The sequence below is a fragment of the Amphiura filiformis genome, chromosome 3 (genome assembly GCF_039555335.1).
Source record: "Amphiura filiformis chromosome 3, Afil_fr2py, whole genome shotgun sequence".
NCBI lineage: Eukaryota > Metazoa > Echinodermata > Ophiuroidea > Amphilepidida > Amphiuridae > Amphiura > Amphiura filiformis.
In genome coordinates, this window is record NC_092630.1 from 28,204,230 (window position 1) to 28,221,592 (window position 17,363).

Below are 17,363 nucleotides of genomic sequence, written 5' to 3' on the forward strand. Positions count from 1 at the left end.
AATTTGGGTGCAATAGGATCTGAACTGTTCATGAGACCACATTTTCACGAGATACATGGGACAGAGCATCACGTAGGGACGGACGGAAGTACTGACATTGCAAAAACAGTATGCCTCACGGTGGAGGCATAAAAAAAATCAATTTAATGTGAGCTACGTTACCGGCTATACTTTGTACAAAATGGGGTGGTTTTACTAAAATCTATACATGTCAAAGTCCACGCAAGGTCATACAAAGCAAACGAAAGATCACTTCAGTGAAATGTAAAACCAATTTTCCCTTTCATATAAGCTATTTAAAAAGCGTAAATGAGTGTGTAACGTAGCTCACAGTAACGTAGTTCACATTTGATTTGCAAACGTTCGAACGTTATGTCTGTTAATTCCAATATAAATGGGGTTCGATCAGTGGTACCTTTCACATATTATTAGGAAGCATGTTACTATGGAATCCTGGTAATGTAGCTCACCAGTCTTAAGGGGGTACTACACCCCTGCCCAATGTTGTGCCTATTTTTGCATTTTTCTCAAAAACTATAGAGCATTGATGACAAGTACATGTATGTAAGATATGTATATTATAGGAGCAAGGACTACAACTACTGCACTGGAAATTTTATTTCGGCACAGACAGCAGTTGTGGAGTTACAGTCAAAAATGAGGGGAAACCAATATTTGATCAATAAACCAATAACTACTTGCCTTGAGTTGCTGAATTTTCAGTGCAGTAGTTGTAGTCCTTGCCCTATAATATACATATCTTACTTGTCACCAATGCGCTATAATTTTGAGAAAAATGCAAAATAGGCACAAAATTGGGCAGGGGTGTAGTACCCCTTAACGTCACACTTGTAATGTGCTCAACCAAGAAAAAACATCCCTTTTCACACATTTTTTTGGTCACGCATGCTCAATAAATAGGAAATCATATACCAATCAGTTCTGGTTCTGGTCAATCCTAGAACAGTGGGAACTTTCTTTTTTTTAATATCTTATATTGTATCAATTTTGTGTACTATACTGTATGAATGTTATGTTTTGTATTGACTGAGGACCTGCTTGGAAAGCAGTGCTGGTCACTGAAGTTGTTACCCTCAATAAAGAAAGAAAAAACTAAACCAGCAATCAAAGAACTTTATGAACAACTCCTTACTTCTTTTAAGAACTCCCCCATTTTACGACTCGTATGAACAACTCCCTACTACCTCTGCCTCCATCTCCCTGTCTCTTCCTCCACTTCTACCCTTCTCCCTCATTCCCTCACTCTCTTTCCATACATCTCTCTACTTCTGTTCTGTACACTGAAACCTGTAATTCATTGCTCAGATAGTATGTATTGTGTAGAGCATACCATTATTTCCATATATAATACAGGGTGTCCCAAAAGTAACTTAACATTGTGAATTGGCCGTAACTTGCGTTGTGTTTAATAGTGTTGTTACAAAATTGCACAGTATGTAGACAATTCTTTTAGCAATGTTATGATACCAAACATGCCTATGTGGTCATGACCCTTTGGTATGAAATTAACGGATATCTACCGTACCGTGAAACCCACTTTTATAAACGCAAAATAAGTCTCGTCATTTGAGACGTGATAACACGATATAACGTGTTATCGTTTTCAAATCTTTTTTGTTTAATTTTGCTATGTTTGTTTGATTTTTTGTTTGTTTTCAATGCGTAATCTTCATTTTCTGGATTTTGGAAACTGCTAAAGATCTTTTCTGAGGATTCGATGAACAGTTGTACGCGGTACGTTGTTCTCCATTGAAAGTCGACGTACTGATCGTCTTGGGCTTTTCGCCACCACTCTTCATATGACATCAATGTTTGTAGCCGATCTTCCTGCCCGGGGGGGGTCACACCCATTGTGGCCTGTACACCATCCGCGATAATGAAAACGCGTAAAAGGGTTTTTTTAGTGGGTAGGCACGATCCGCTGCGTATCGCGTTTAGGGTGTCAAAAACATGAAAAATTGGAAAAAGGGTAGCAAAATTGCAATTTCTAAATACGCTGAAATGAAATTTAGGGTATGAAATTTGATGTTAGGAATGAAATCCCTGTTTAGGGTGTCGTTTTAGCCAAGGGTTAAATCCTTGTTTAGGGTGCTTTTCAAAAGTTGATTATCGCGGATGGTGTACAGGCCACAATGGGAGTGACCCCCCCGGGTCTTCCTGTTCTTCCACGTCCTGCCCGAGGTAGATTATGAACAGATCCAGTTGATAGGAATTCCTGCACTAGTTGCTGGATTGCATTTCGGCTGGGTGCATAATTTACATTAAAATGTTCCCTAACTTTGCTTGAGTGAGTTTGTCCGACTTTGTCTCAGCAAAGAATCTGAATCCGTTGATCTAAAAGAAATTCATCTTCACTTCAACTGTTTTAAAGTTAAGTTTAATATTGTCAATACATCCTAATTATATAATCTAAAACAGCAGTCACGCTTACGCTAGGCCATGTTATCCATGAATGTTCATACCTAAATGTAGCGTGTGCAGTGAGTGCCGGGAGTGAGTGAACCAACTCTATTGTTGAGGGAAGCACATCATTCATGTGCTTGACCAAAGAACAAACCCACAAAAGCTTGCTTTTGTGGGTTTGATACTACATATGCACAGTCGCACAGAAAGGTCAAGGAGTCACCAATAATGCTGTTTTTGGTATCAGAATAATTCTAAAAGATCAATCTATGTGAATATGTTCTCCATTTTGGTATGAAGTAGGAAATATTTGAGATATGGCAAATTCACAATGTTAAGTTACTTTTGGGACACGCTGTACATCTCACTGGCATTCTCACCTCAGCTACTATATGTAAATTAGTATTCAAGTTCAACACATTTTCCATTCTAAATTGAGGGCAGCATTTATTAACTATCGCATAGAGGGCAGTATGCAACCACTAAATACTACCATCTGCAATACCAGCAGTTGTTGGATGTCATCTAAGCTGAATTTGCTACATCTGGAATCTGGAATGAGCGTTTTGAGCGTTTCGACAGTATTTTTTGTGGGACATTAGAGCACATCAGACATATCGAATTACATTCTGAATATGAAGAATGTCTTTTTGATATCAAATTATTTTCATTTTTTGAAATTCACGATATAATACAAATTTTATGACAAATTTTAAAAATTTGATATTTTTCACATTTTTCATATATAACAGTCCTCAAAGTAAATTTTATCAATCTAATGATATATTCTTAAAGTGTATGTAGCTGGGAAGAAAAGCCGATGATCAATTGAAAATTTTGACCTTTTATATTGAAGATATGGATTTTTTCCCAAAAGACCTAATTTTTTTTGGTGTTTTGGAAAAAAATCCATATCTTCAATACGAAGGTCAAAATTTTCAATTCGCTAATCAGCAATAAAGGCGCCGCCAGCCAGTTTGCGATATAATAGATGTATCATGGGAAAAGGTCGACATCCAAGTCCGCGCAATACAAATATTACCATGCTATTACATAGGAATAAAGGTGTTACACGCGAATCGATACTCAATAATACTTAATAATGTGATTTGAAATGTGCACAATTAATTTTTTCTCTATCGATTTGCGTATAATACCGTTATATTGACAAAATAAAAAATATTGTCACGTGTTCCTATGTAATAGCATGGTAATATTCAGATATGCCGGACTTGATGTCGACCTTTTCCCATGATACATCACGATTTTTTTTCCCATGATACATCGTAAACTGGCGCGCTATTGCGAATAGCGAGAATTGATCGTCGGCTTTTCATCCCACCTACATACACTTTAAGTATAAATCATCAGATTTATAAAGTTTACTTGAACGGTTAAATATCAAAATATCAATTTTAATCATTTGCCAGAAAATGTGTATTACATTGCGAATTTCAAAAAATCAAAATTATTTGATATCAGAAGGACATTCTTTGTATTCAGAATGCAATTCGATATGTCTGATATGCTCTAATGTCCCACAATAAATACTGTCCAAACATTCATACCCCATCCCAGCCATTTTTGTGCCTATTTTTGCATTTTTCTCAAAAATTATAGCACATTGGTGACAAGTAAGATATGTATATTATAGGGCAAGGACTACAACTTCTGCACTGAAAAATTCAGCAACTCAAGGCAAGTAGTTATTGATTTATTGATCAAATATTGGTTTTCCCTCATTTTTGACTGTCATTTATTTTTTCAGCTTTGTGGAGTGTCCCTGGACCTAGACCTAAATGCTAGGATCATTCATGGTTGATTAAGAAAAAAAATTGTAGGCCTATGTGTTTTGAATAAATTTGTACTCATGTCATACTCTATTAATGATTTCAAAATGCATACAAATTCAATGCATTTTGAAATCATTCGAAAATTTGGGGGTGGGACAACTCAAAGCAAGTAGTTATTGATTTATTGATCAAATATTGGTTTTCCCTCATTTTTGACTGTAACTCCACAACTGTGATCTGTGCTGAAATAAAATATCCAGTGCAGTAGTTGTAGTCCTTGCCCCTATAATATACATATCTTACTTGTCCCCAATGCGCTATAATTTTGGAAAAAAATGCAAAAATAGGCACAAAATTGTGCAGGGGTGTAGTACCCCCTTAATATTGCATGATTGATTAAAAAAAATTCACATATTTTCCATGTAGTTCGGATGATTTTCTATGGTACACCGAGTTCAAATTTCACCAAAAGTTGCCATCTTGTCCAGTCACTTCCGTGTTATGTGTTAAGAATGTTGTTATTTTGCGATCCAATTTAGTATTTGGATTGCAGTTTAGAATGTGTACTTTAGGATTTTACCTTGCTAGATTTATATTTGAAAGATAAAGTCATAGAAAAAGTGCAGTAGTGTGAGCTCCAAAAACCCGCATTTTCATGTATGTTCTCAGACCTGATATTGACGTCCCAATATGTTGGAAAATATCAGTCTGAGCAACCTTGGACTAATATGCAGCCAATCAGATTATCGGCTTGTTGTTATGAATGTCAGATGATAGTACAAATATTCAGTCCCAGAATTCAGGGTTGTAGCCAGCCCAATTTTAGTGCCGGGTAATTTCAAAATGGCGAAGCGTAGCGAGCGCAGCGAGTGGAGCTCTCGCCCCTACCGGCCGGGGGTCCAGGGGCCCGCTTAAGGGCCCCTGGTGGGGTCAAGGGGCAAAGCCCCTTGTGGGGGTCGAGGGTTTCCAGGGCCAAAATCCAGGTATCTGGGGCATGTTATATAGCATGTTTTGTGTGTTTTTGATAAGTGGAATTGTGAATAAATTCATTAATAAAGATGAAACGTACAAGAATAAATTGTGTCAAGTAGTGATTTGTAAATTGTCATGCAGTACTTACTTGTTTTGATGTTCATTGTTGTCTCAACTTGTCTGGTTTTTAAAGAAGTCTCACTTTGTACCTTCTGGGATTTCCCCGATTTCCAAACACGTCATTGTGAATAAATTATGATAAATAGTTGGTTTGGCCCAGGTGCGTTCGGGGAGTCACTGAATAGTATCGCGGTACAGGTAATTTTAAGCTTACCTAGACGAGTTTTTTGATAAAATTTCTGAATTTTATTCATTCGGGGAATGGAATTTGTGCCGGGCGGGAATGCTACAATTGACCCTAAGTGCCGGGCAGAGATTGTGAGACCTGGGCGGCCCCGCCCGGAGCCGCCCGGCGTGGCTACAACCCTGCCCAGAATAAAATATTAATTTACTGACATGATCATGTTCTGGGTCTGAACTGTTTCCATTTGAAATCTTGATGGCAAACTGGACAAAAGAAGCACATGTCTCACTTCACAGCTTTTGAATCACTTTGTGGACCATCCTTCTGCTACTTTAGTGTTTGGAGTGACAACCAGAACAGTTTTGACAGGTCTTTTGCCCGGCCCCCAACTCAACATAAAAGTTGGTAACCATGAGAGTCCCTTTGCAATGATTTTTCATCAAATGTACCCCCTTTTTGCAAAAATGAGGCAAAATTTTGTCAAAAACAACCCCTTTTTTGTGGTTTTCAATGACTAGAATTTCAAAAATCCCTTTTCAATGACACTACTATGAATATTGAAATAAAATTACCCAATTTCCCCAAGTACCCAAATATCCAAATTTCACAGACAGTGCCAGTTGTAGTAACTACAAATTTCGAACATTTGAGGACTTGTTCTCAGGTTGTAGCAATACAAGTTCCATAGGGTGTCTTCAGTGTTAATTGTTTTCATTATAAATTAGACCTGTTATCGATACAGTTTTTTCAAGTCGATATCGGAAGCATTTGAAGCAAATTATGCGACATATTGAAACAGTAAGATTGATATATTGACACATTTTCAAGATGCAATTTACGTTTCTTTGAATGTTTATTATACAACAGAATAGGCCCCCTACATAACAAAATGACCGTGCAAAGTCTTTTGGGGAATCTTCTGTAGAATTTGAGACAACATGATTGCTCAGCTTGGAATTGGGAGACAGTAATTTGCAACATCTTGCTACAGAGTCATGTTAAACATCAAGCGTGTGGATCGGATTCCAAATGAAACCATCTACAACCTGACCAACACCACTCCACTGGTTGCCAGAGTCAAGATTCATCAATTTGCAACATCTTGCTACAGGCCCAAGCGTGTGGATCGGATTCCAAATGAAACCATCTACAACCTGACCAACACCACTCCACTGGTTGCCAGAGTCAAGATTCATCAACTCAAATTTCTCGGCCATATACTGCGTCTTGAAGATGGCGAGCCTGTGAAAGAATATGTGCTTTATATTCCACCACATGGGAAGAGGAAACCGGGACGGCCACACACACTGTACTTACAGTATGTCCAGCACCTCCTGGGAGATACTGAAGGGATGCTGCAGCCAAACAAAATTGTTTCGCTTGCCCAAGATCGCATTAGTTGGAGAAAGCCGACTGATGATGATGAATTTGGGATAATCTAAGTGTAAAAGGATCGCACCCACCATCAGGGTAAGTTGGTGTGGCAGAACACACCGCGGTATCCGTCAAAGGAATCCTGGTCAGGCTTATAAAAACAATAAACAATGAATATTATTATTTGTTAACAAGTTTTATTAAATGTTCTTACTCTACAAAATGCATCTTAATCTACTACATGAATAACAGTTTATGTCACAAATGGCTTACCATACCTGGCTGAAAGGAATGATTTGATTTTAAAATGCACAGCTGTTTAATTAAACAATTAGTAACAGTGTGTTTTTATCTGCTGTTATGACGCAAATGGCCTGCCATACTTTATTATGACGCAAATGGCCTGCCATACTTTATGTTGTTTTAACACATTACATCATTTTACACAAGGTTTCACAATTTACATTACAAAGAATACTTTTTATATGGTTCATCAAAGCATCCTACACAATGACAAGTAATACATGGTACCTTTTTTTAGGATTCATCAAAGCACCTGACACATGTAAATACATTATAAACAAAGGTCACTGCACTATTAACTTCATGCACAAACTATTTCAAATGCCAAACCTTACAATTGATTTTTACCTCACTCCTGAATCCAATTTGTCCATTACAACTGTACACTATTTCTTTCTACTGGTATCACCTGAGCACCTTTTTACCTTGAACTTGCCAATTCTCTAACTATTTTAATCTCACACAATCCTGAACAATACACGACTCTAACATTGTACACAAATGTTAACTCGCAATTTAAGCGCCTCAAACCTTCGCGTCCCTAAACTCTCACAAAAGCTCTCTCACAACTCGCCTAATCTGCAACTCCTAAATGCATAAACCACAAAAGCGCAATTGCCAACATTAATATTACATTTACAATTATTTCACAAAAATGACATTATGAATGCACACTGCCAGCATTATTTTTGAAACCATATTACGCCTACACACTGAACACATGTTTAGCGAATGTCCTCATGGAAATCTATGTTGCGCACAATCTTCGGGAGTTGATGCTGGGAGCCACATCAACACATTCTGCACCACTGCGCAGATTTCCACTTGAAAGACAATCTTTTTATATAAAAACAAGCTTTTTATACAATGACACATTATGACCACCACAGACTTCAAAGTGCACGAGGAGTCTGCATGGGCTTAAATAGAAGCCAGTGAAACTTCCGGTATAGCAGTAATACGCCGTAGCCACCCGTCAGTGTTACTAGTATCTCTACTTTGGGTTTCTTCTGTTCTCTACGTGTCTTTAATGAAATACAACATGTTTACTCATCAACACACATTTTTGAGTTGGTACACAAATCCCGTGTAATTTTATCCAATACTCAACTTGACAGATTTCAACACAAGTACAAGGTTTCAACAATGGCTGCATCATTTATCACATAATGTAAAATGATCTATTTTTGTCACACAATAACCATCAATTTCAATGCTAATTTTGTCCACAATGGCTTGCCAAACTCAAGTTATAAATACACAATTGATAAAAACAGCTTACTATACATTTCACAAATTGAGCATTTTACATAAACCAAGGACTTTCATTCACAAAATGCACACAGAAATACAATTGGATATTAAGGGGTGCTTTACTGGGCTTAAAGGTAACTACCGGCTAGTGAAAGCAAGAAGACCTGAAGTTGACAATTTTAGTATACTTTCCAACTAATTAAAGCAAGAGAGACCCAGAAGCACAAGAGTCTCCACCACAACCATTTAAGGTAAGGGAAGGCCTAAAATATGACACCATCACATATCCAATATATAACACTGATAGATTATGCAAATCTTGAATCAAATGGTGCACTACATACTTTAATATATACACAGAGCATTTAGCCAAACCTGAAATATGATTACGCAATTAGCATGCACAAATCTGGTAAATTATGCAACTACATGTTATTTAAAGTCACACATTATTTCAACCTGGCCTACCTTTTCGCAAAAGTGCACAATATCTGAACCATGCTCACAATCACAATTATGATGCTTTTGGCGCACCATACTTTTGCTACAAAATGTCAATCAACATGATAAAATAGCTTAAAATCTCTATTTACACAAAGGTCAACTTTCCGTACACAAAATGTCATGTCAATTTGCAATCATCTGTGCTGCTTGTTTTACAAAACATAATATTTTAACCCAATTTAATTTCCACAAGGTTTTGTCCCAATCCCTGTCAAACAATGACCTGAACTTGAACTCTGACCCAATTTCAGATATTTTGACTCATCAAAACAATGTTCAAAACAAATACAAACCAAAACATTGCTCAAAACACATCCCAATTTGGCAAACATTTATTTCACTCATCCCCCCACAAGAAGCACAAATTGTTTGTTTACATTTAAATATGCATATCAAAATCATAAACTCACATTATAAATATACACACAATGTCCAATGTCCCATGTCGATTGCTTGTCTGCCGTTGTCGCGAGTGCACTTTCGAAGAAATTAATAAATCCGACATTTTGCTGGCCAGCTTTTTAATTGCGAAATGTCCATTGCAGAAATACATGCGCTGGAAGAAAATGGCGTCTTCGCTAAATCACGTCGTTAAAATACCATGTCCATTGCGTGTGTCATGAGCTGCCAAAACTCCATTGAAGACATAACTCCAATCCAGGCGATAATATCCACTGAAATAATGCGAATCTTTCCCCATTTCTCAGCATATTACGAAGTAAAATGTTGTCGCAATTACAACTCGTCAACTGGGTAATTTGTATCGTGATTCGCTGCTGTCAATTTTGCTCGGTCTTTTACACACGAAAATATTGTCACGGTAATCTCCATCTCTTCCAAACTCTCGTCTTACTCCTCCAGAAAAACATACAAAAGTAATATTATCTGTCCATTTGTCGAAATATTGTCTTCTCTCGTCGCTTTCTACTCGCCTATCCATCACGTAACACGGTCTGCACACAGTCGTCGTCAGTCTCTCCTGAATCAGTCTTGGTCTGCCTAAATCAGTCTCTCGTCTTGGTCTGAGAAGTTTCTCCAATCGCCCACATGAAAACACACGCCAAAGTTGGATCAGCTGACCTCCGTCCAATCAGCGTCCGCGATTTCCAAATCCTCACAAAGGGCGAAGCCGCTTCCTGACTGATGGTACTCACACGCGCCGAACACAATGGAGAACTTTACAATAACAACTTAAGTGTGGTACAAAAAATACCTTGATGTGGCCGCAAAACATGTGATTATTTGGCTTGCAAAATAGTGGAAAAACAAGCTATTTATAGGGGGGAAATCCCGTTACATAAGCATGTGTGCCATATCGTTTGTGTATCGATACTACCATTGAGCATGTTGAGTCATTTGAGTGTACCAATATGTCGGAAGTCTATGAATTTTCCAACTATACTTTCGACAATCGATAAAAGGCCTATCATAAATGTTGCAAAATATTAATATTGACAATAATTAACAACCTGTTTGACCTCTCCATATACATGTATATTCATACATTGTACATTGCTTACCTGTGTTTTCATATCATATTTTGTGGTGAAAAATGATTACAAATAAACTGAGCTCAAAAAGAAACTTATAATTTTTTACAACTTGTGAATCACAAGGTCATATCTTAAAACACTGTCAATCAAAATGAACCAAAATTACACACAGGATTACCTTAATACTCTACTCAAAACACATGTCAGTAACCAAGCAGTTGTCCAACTGACACAACAGCAAAATGCACTGTCATGGGACAGCTTCCTGGACTTCCTTCACTTTCACAGCCCAACATTTGGCACCCAGGACAAAAAATCTGTGAGAATGCACACAAGATCCTTGCACAGATGATAAAAGCGGTGCTGCTTTCTGCTTTTCATACACTTTTTTCATGAAACAGGGCTGGGCTGTGAATGTGGTCCAGGAAGCTGTCCCATGTCAGTGCATTTTGCTGTTGTGTCAGTAGAGTATTGAAATAAATCTGTGTGTAATTTTGGTTCAATTTGATGGACAGGATTTCAAGATATGACCTTGTGAAAAATTATAAGTTTCTTTTTGAGCTCAGTTCATGTACACAGGCGAGCCAGTGGATTCAAACCCAGCCTCATCAAACTAAGCCACTCTGCACCAGCCACTATTTTTAATGTGCACCCTTGGATTATGCCCCCTCAGTTGAGATGTTTTTAGACATTTGTGATGCCACCAGAATCTGGACGTCGATACCAATTGGTCCTGTCCGGAATTTCTTTAGATGTAGATGAGATGTATGTGGTTATGTGTTTAATTTGCATTCACATACACACTTAGCCGTCGGTACGAAGAAATCGTTGCTCCAAAAATGATTGCAAATTACACATTTGTAATCATTTTTCACCACAAAATATGATATGAAAACACCTGGATGAGCAATGTTTGAATACATGGAGAGGTCAAACAGGTTGTTAATTATTGTCAGTATTAATATTTTATTTTATTTTTTATTATTTGCAAAAAGTTTCATTATTTACCAGAAACGTGAAAAAATGGCTTTCAAACATAAAATCAGCAAAGTTTGAACTTGGTAAAACAGTTGTAAAAACCTTGAAAAATGAGTCTGCAATGATGTTGTTCACCTGGGTTGTTCACCGTGAGTCCCGGGCGTGCAGTTGACTAGTTCACTACAACAAGCATGACACTTGACAGGCAATGCTGGAAGCCGAAAAATATGAATATATATGCTAATGCCTGACCCCTAGTTAAGGTCATAATTTCATTCATAAAAATATGCTGGGTGACATTCCGACCACTCTGAACTACCAAGACCATGTGTGATGTGATCGGGTTCATGAATATTTAATGAGCACAGAGTAGCGCGATACTGCCTCATATGGTAAAAAAGATAACGGGAATCACCAACATTCCAATGCTATGCACTTTGCATGCTTAGTGGTGCCTGGTGTGCTAACCGGCTCCTTTATTTATAACTTTGTACACCGTGCGCCCTAGTGTAGAATAGAAATAATGAGTAATGAATAATGAAAAAAAGCCGCATGTGATTTCAAAAAGTTCTGGATGCAAATCTACTACTTTAATTCCCATGGCCTAAACAGGGGTTGTACATGTACTAGGTATGCTAGGTGAATTCAAATTTGCCATCAAACTGACATCATTTTATATATCAAATTAAAGCCCTTGAGTAAAGAAAGCCAAAACTGAAAACCTTTTTGTCATAGCACTTTCCGTAGCAAAGTTACATCTTGTCAAAGATTGACTTTCATCAAAAAGATTCTGCTAGCAAAATTCCCCAAAACAGCATTTCGGTGGTGTTTCTAGATCTTAGTCTCATGATGACAGCAGCTTTTTTTAATGGAAATGCTATCAAAATCCCTCTAAAATTCCATGTGCGATTGTCTTATCAGCATAAAAAATCATATATTTGGGTCAAGTGAAGTATCGAAAACATATTTATGTAGGTTTCATAACTAATTCAATAAGCAAAAGTTACAAAACACTCTGTGGTCAGTGTGCTTCCCATGACAATTTTTTACGGTATTTCAGCATTAAAAAAGCATAGAAAGAAAGGGGTGTAGAACCCCCTGAACCCCCTGTTAGTTTTTTATAATTTATTTCAGCTTTTCCCAAAAATTCCAAAATAAAGGGGGGTATAGAACCCCCTCAAATCAACTTTAAATTTTTCTTCCGCTTTTTTCTATTTTATTTTTTTTCCAGTTTTTTTTTATTTTTTATAATGTATTTCAGCATTTTCCAAAAATGTCAAAATAAAACGGGGTGTAGAACCCCTAAATCGACTTTTAAAATTTTGGCCGATTTTTTGGCTATTTGGGCGACATTTCACGGCTAATACCCGCGACTTGGGCTAAAAAGTTTTGGCAACCCTGAGCCTGTCCAATCTGCTCTTTTAAATTTCTATGTATTCTGTTTAACTTTGGGCCCCGCCGGTCTCTTTAGTAGGGAAGCATCGATCAGCCTCTGTTTCCCGATTACCGATTACCGATTATGTTGCTAAGTGATCGGCCGATTCAGAACCAGAACCAGATTAGTACAATTACGTGCATGACTTCCGAATTCGGAGGCATGCATGCCACTGTGTTGGTTACTTCGGCCTTTCGGTAGACTGATTTAGTATTGTTCTTGTGATACGAACACATCAATTCATACTTGCATCAGCGATGACCATTTATACCCATAATTCAATCTCATTAATTTATTTATTTTTCACATTTCTGTTCAAATAATTTTATTTACTAATTCGGTACCCTCAAACGTAAATAAAATATTTTCTATACCGCCCTCCCCCGTATTTGCCCCTCCCCTTTTAACTAAAAGGAACATAACAAATATTAAGAATAGGGGAACACCGTTCTTCCAGGAGACAATGGACATCTCCATGTTCCCTATCTCAGGGAACACCGTTCTTCGAGGAGACAATGGACAGTGCAAGAACCTATCGTGAAAAATTTGTGTTAACTAAGTTACGTAACCTCCACCTTTTGAACACACCAACACGATACTACCCGACCACGACCTACGACACGATTAGCATGATTAGTATCACAACTAGACAGGCAAGGCCTATATCATACTTACTATAATAGATCACCGCCAATCACGACAACTCGAACACAACTTACTTATTATGGCTACGTAGTCCTGCTGTTGCTTTTTTCTTTCTAGCCAGAATAATCCGAATCTGCAATTGACTTCCAACAAGCTAAATTTGGGCTGAAACCCACCTTTTAACAATTTTTAACAAAAATTAAATCTATCCGTGATGTGCACTGCACTGGTCTCTAGGAAAACAGTCAATGACTGGCCAACGCCCTAAGCGCCTACCTTCGTATAACCCGCCTAACTCTTACGTAACATTCACCAATGTTATGCAAATAGGGTTCCTGGCTCATAACAGAAAATTCATATATTTAATACTGCTGTCGTTTCTTTTTCTTCAAAACACCCCTACCCTCCCAATGGTACAGCCCTAATTTCCATTCATGGCAAAACGTCGAGGCCACGTGGGCGTGCTGGTTTCCGGGGTCTTTTGCGCGTAAGGCATTCTCAATTAAATTGGAGCGATCGCCACGCACAGTACTATGACAGGAGCACCAAAGTTGGTTGGGGTTTCCCCAGGTCTGGGCCCAAGGTCACGTCAGCAAAACAGCGACCAAAACAGCAACAAACCAACACAAGCGTGAGAACTGGCTCGCGCATTGTGATGTGCATGTAATTCACCCGAATTCACATTTGTTTTGTTAAATAACTTAAATTTTATGGACCAAGAGTAAGGAATTATATCCGTCTGTACAACGTAAGTTGATTTGTGAGCTTGAAAGCTTAAAAAGCAGGCTGGTGCAGCTGCTGGTGTGATCGGTAGCAATAATCGGTAATGTTTACTTTTTTGCCGGTCCCGATTCAGAACCAGTTAGGCAAATATCGGCCCCGATTCAGAACTGCCGATCATGATCGGTGCGTCTCTACTCTCTAGGCGACTTTGACTGACTAGCAAATAGCATGTGTTAACTAGTCTAAGGTTTGCCTACTCAGTACATGTACACCGTACCCACTAGTCAGATGATTGAATACCAATCAAGTATCAAGTCGCTAGTCCAATCAAGCATTTTAAAATGACAAGTGCCGCGGGATGCCGTTCTTTTCAGCCAGCAAGTATATATCATGCTATGATTGCTATCATTACATTGACTGTATAGTGATAGTGTAGGTAACCCAGGCAAACCTTAGTTAACACATTTGCTAGTCAGTCAAATTCGCCGACAATGTCAATGCATTTTTACATCGAAATTTAAAACAAGTGCCCGAAGAAAGAAACCTACATAAATATGTTTTCTATACTTCACTTGACCCAAATATATGATTTTTTATGGTGATAAGTCACCCGCACATGGAATTTTAGAGGATTTGGATAGCATTTCCATTAAAAAAAGCTGCTATCATAATGAGACTAAGATCTAGAAACACCAACCGAAATGCCGTTTTGGGGAATTTTGCTAGCTGAAACTTTTTGATGAAAGTCAATCTTTGACAAGATGTAACTTTGCTACGGAAAGTGCTATGAAAAAATGGTTTTCAGTTTTGGCTTTGTTTACTCAAGGGCTTTAATTTGATATATAAAATGATGCAGTTTGATGGCAAATTTGAATTCACCTGGGATACCTAGATAGTGCATGGTGATGGATAAGCTTACCATCCAAATTTGTAGATTTCATTTTGAGAGAAAATGCAACAAATTACAAAAACCATGAGCAAAATACTTACCGATACAATTTACCTTCTGAATATTTCTTTCAATATGACAATGTAGCGACAATGACAAGACGAAATAGTAAGAAATAGTTTATTTACATTTTACACATGACGTTCATGGGCGCCGCCATTTGCAATTAATGCCAAGTAATTATTAAATTATAAAGTCCTACATCAAACTAATATTTACATTTATATTTGCCTTTAAAATAATAATATATTGCTTTTTTATATTAAAATTAGATAATATATGCCTAAACACATTCTAAAAATGTATTTTTTCACATAAAATATTGATTGGATATTGACAGAGGGTAAATTAATTGATTTAAGGATGGGCAAATCGATATTCTTCGACAAGCAGAGGGCGCTCAACTCATCAACCGTGTCAATAGGGACCCGACACAAACATTGTTTTTAGTTTATTGAGGTGAAAAACATAAAAAGATAAGTCAACATAAAATTAAGTAAGTAAAATGCCGGGGTAAAATGACTTCTGAGAAAGGAAAAAACGGCCCAAAAGTCTTTGTTTTTGGCAAATTATAGAGTATTTTGTTTATGTAAAACGGTGCTTTAGTTGCGGGACATTGCACATTTAAGGTTGAACCTGTTGAACACCAAGGAATGTACTTTGAAAATAGATGCATTATAGTGAAAAAAGTATTTCACTTTCATTTTTAACTTTCAGCTCGGAGATGGATTATTTCTTTCATGCAGATGGGCCCATTATACAGGTGTCAGAGATTGGCAATAAAAGAAACTGGATGCTGGTATAATAATTCATAGCCTATAACCCTTGAGCTATCATTGAAGTCATAAACTCGGGTACCAGGATTTACGGTTTTGTCCCGGGTTTTGTCAAGAGAGACATGCATACCCACATTTTGTGCCATTGTCAAGACTAGAGCAACACCGAATTTCAAAATAATCAAATTTATAATGTTTATGTACTCTACGCGGGGGTTGGGGAGCTTTGGGGGTACTATATGAATCAGTGGCGTAGATTTGTTTTTGACAATGGTGGTGGCATTGGAAAAATTTTCATGAAGTGAATCCAGCAATCCAGCGCCTTTTGACAACAAAATAAGTTTATGATACAAATACGCGTGAAACTTTTTGCCATATTGAAACTAAACTGGCCTGAAATCAGTGGAATAAATTCACGCGAAGCAGTGAAGCGCGCAAAAAAAAAGACACTTTTTAGGTTAAAATGGCCAAGTGTGAGGTTAATTTGGTCAGCAACCCATAGGCTTATAAAGGCGTCAACATTGGGGGATGTCCATATGGACCATCCTTATCGAAATACTTGTGGTGGTTTTATCCCCTGGTGCATGTGTCAGATCTTTGGAACTGTAGTCGGGGTTCTAGAATTCTGTGTGTGATATTTATTCCTGCACAAACTTTGAACTGCATTTACCCAATCAAATAAATATAGGGCCTATAGCAAATGTTTATGACAATTAACATTGCTTTTAAAAGAGCATTTCGTAATCCACAGCATCATCCCCCCCCCCCCCCTCAACTTTTCTCAAAAAAGTTGAGATTTTTATACCTCTGGCTACAGGGACCGTTCACAAACACTTGTTAGGGGGCCTGATGCAAAAAGGGGGCCTGAAAATGTTTGACCCTCCTAAGGGGGCCCTGAAAAAAATGACAACAAATTTTCCTGCTTTTCTATGGGGACCCATAATTTTCATGTCAAAAAGGGGGGCCCCTGAAATTTTCGAGATCTGTAAAGGGGGGCCCAAAAATGTTCATGATGAAATTTTTTTGCATCAGGCCCTCCCCCTTACAAGGGTTTGTGAACGGTCCCTAATGCTTATGTGCGTACAAAATATTTCTTGCAGATTAATTAATTTAGCAAAAATATCGTGAAATTTGAATTACGTTCTGGGGAAATACACATAGGCCTAATCAATATCATGCATCCTCGCAAACGCAAAATCGGAATCAACTGAAATTTTTGGAATAAGCTTTGTTTGTGTATATCTACTGAAAAATGTCATAAAAAGAGGATGATAGGATCACGAAATAGGGGCCTATTCCTTTAAATAGCAAAAATTGATTAGGCCTAATTACTAGTATTACGGCATTCTTTTCTTCTTCTTCTTCTTCTTCTTTCCCCCCCCCCCTTGTTTTTTACGGGGTAGTGCCCATTTTTGTGAGTAAAATAATTAGCTGGT

The 17,363-nt window shown here is 37.7% G+C and overlaps 1 protein-coding gene across 2 annotated transcripts in view; it reads right to left on the reverse strand.

Moving 5' to 3' along the window:
* LOC140148306 (rRNA-processing protein UTP23 homolog) overlaps window positions 1-15,325 on the reverse strand; it is a 79,308-nt gene extending 63,983 nt beyond the window's left edge. The window contains exon 1 of one of the 2 annotated variants that reach the window (XM_072170210.1): window positions 15,193-15,325. The gene's annotated coding sequence lies outside the window, so the exon portion shown is untranslated. The remainder of the gene's footprint in view (window positions 1-15,192) is intronic. The other variant, XM_072170211.1, reaches the window with a different exon arrangement.
* Window positions 15,326-17,363: the final 2,038 nt, after the last annotated feature.